This window comes from Dermacentor variabilis, chromosome 9, assembly GCF_050947875.1.
Source record: "Dermacentor variabilis isolate Ectoservices chromosome 9, ASM5094787v1, whole genome shotgun sequence".
NCBI lineage: Eukaryota > Metazoa > Arthropoda > Arachnida > Ixodida > Ixodidae > Dermacentor > Dermacentor variabilis.
This window is the reverse complement of record NC_134576.1, coordinates 37,346,039-37,348,210: the sequence shown is the minus strand read 5'-3', so window position 1 is coordinate 37,348,210 and position 2,172 is coordinate 37,346,039.

The following is a 2,172-nucleotide window of genomic DNA, read 5'->3' as shown; positions in this document are numbered from 1 at the left end:
GCGTGTGCATTTCCGGAAGAAGTCCCTTCTTCGAGTTTTGCCTCGAGTTACGCCGAAGATGTCTTGCTCAAGACCATCATGGGTGAATGCGGGTGGACACTTGTTACTCCTTTTCTTCATTGTGTTCCGTACGTGTTGAACGCTTAGTGCTTGTCGTTCATTATTTCGAGAGTTTTGCGAACACTTGTCTGAATTGCATTGTGATGTGCCTAGCCGAAGTGTGCAGATGTGTATGTAACCGCCTTACTCGAAAAGTATATTTTGTTGAGTTTGGACAACTCTGGTCTCTCCCTCAGTCTTTAGACCACAACCAGCGACCACAACCGACCACAATCGTAAGAAGGCTTCTTATTAATTGTCCGCGCTTTCGCGGGGTTAGGTTTCGAAGCAAATAAGACGTCTTTCGAATTTGGCCCGGCCCTGGTGCCTCGTTCACGCGGTGTGTGACACGCAGAAAGTGGACGGATAAAGGTCCTGGCCACCTAACTTTATCAAAGGACCAATCGAGGGTTCCTGCTGTAAGATGAGTCATGTATGTATCCTTCTGTGATTTTGTATATTCAACATTTTTGCCTTGAGGTGATTTCTCTGGATAAACGATATCTTATTCTGGACATATTGCTTACTGTTTTGACCAACTTCTAAATCTGATGCAACTTTTTGTCAGACATTATTTTGATTATAATAAAGAAATTGTACAGAAAGTGCAGGATTTCTAGATGTGTGGTTAGTAAGGCTTGTATGAGATACTAAGTGACTGATGCACATATAAAGAATTAAGCGTTATGAGGCCTTGTTAATCGAAGTTGCTATTATAATATTTTAGAAATTCATTAAAGGGACACTAAAGGTTACCGGAAAGTCAAGTTAAAGTGATAAAGCAATGCTCTAGAACGTCTAAGGCGTCAATATAATCGCGAACAGAGCTTTAGTAACCGAGAAATTGAGGCAAATACATGACACGATTTCAGACCCCCCAGTGACATTCCAGTACTAACCCGATGACGAAAGCACTCCTCATCATAATTTATGTCACTAGTACTCAACTACTCGTATTAAAAAGATCATTTCATTAGATTATAAGACAGAAGAAAATGCTATTTGTTTACTTCTATCCGATTCTAAGAAATAATAACATTTTGACGTTACCCTTGAGTAGTATGGGTGATCGAAACTTTGCGTTCTCGCTCTACTCTGCGCCGCGCGCGCTTTGGAGTTTCAGTTGTTTCTTTATCGCGTCGTGCTGCGGTGGTCCTGCTGGCTCGCGAAACTTTCATTTGGAGCAGAAGCTTGATGTGGGCGAGTTGGTTGAGCATACTTCATGAAAAAAGAGAGCGCTACGAAGACTAGGACGAAAGAACAACATGTACGACAGACAAGGCGCTACTTCCAACTAAATGTTTTTTGAAGAAACAGAACTTTAAATAGATGCAACCAAGGATGGCCCATCGTGACATCACGACCTCCCTATCTCTTCAGAAAAGCTATCTCCTTTTCGGTAATTTGGAACAAGCAGCGAGAATGCCATGTCCATCTGCTGTCGTGGGATGCGCGAACGGTGCGCGGAACTTGGCCAAGGGCAATTGCAGCGGCGAATCCAACGTTACTTATCACTGTGTGCCAAGGAGTGAACCTCTCCGTTCGAAGTGGTTAAGTGCCGTACCTCTGCCACAGCGCGCTGGCAAAGAGCCAAAAAATCGCGTAGTGTGCTCGCGGCACTTTCGTCCAGAGGATTACGAGTTCAACACCGACTTACTGAAGTCGCGTGAAGTGCCTTTCAAAGCAGGCCGCCGTTGCAGTAGTACGCAACGACGCCGGCAGCGCGAGCCCTCAACAGCCGGTCACGTTCATCAGTGCTTAAATCGCTGAACTCGAGCCCAGCATCTCGAGCTAATGTGTCGTTGTCAGGGTCATCCATTGCAACGAGCGTCGAAGTTGGCGTCATAAAATAAAGAACCAGCTTATCGTCGTGCGCTTTCCATTTCGCTAGCCACCATAGTTCCGGCTTCGCACTGTTGTCGGCTCTGTCTTGGCTCTGTTTCTGGCCGCGCGGTTGCGTTTTGTGCACAAAAGCCCTAGCGTCGTCTGCGGGAGCCGTTTTACTCACCGACGGAACAACGTCACTATGAGACCATGACGTCAATACTCCTCGATCGGAGGGCGGGTGATTTG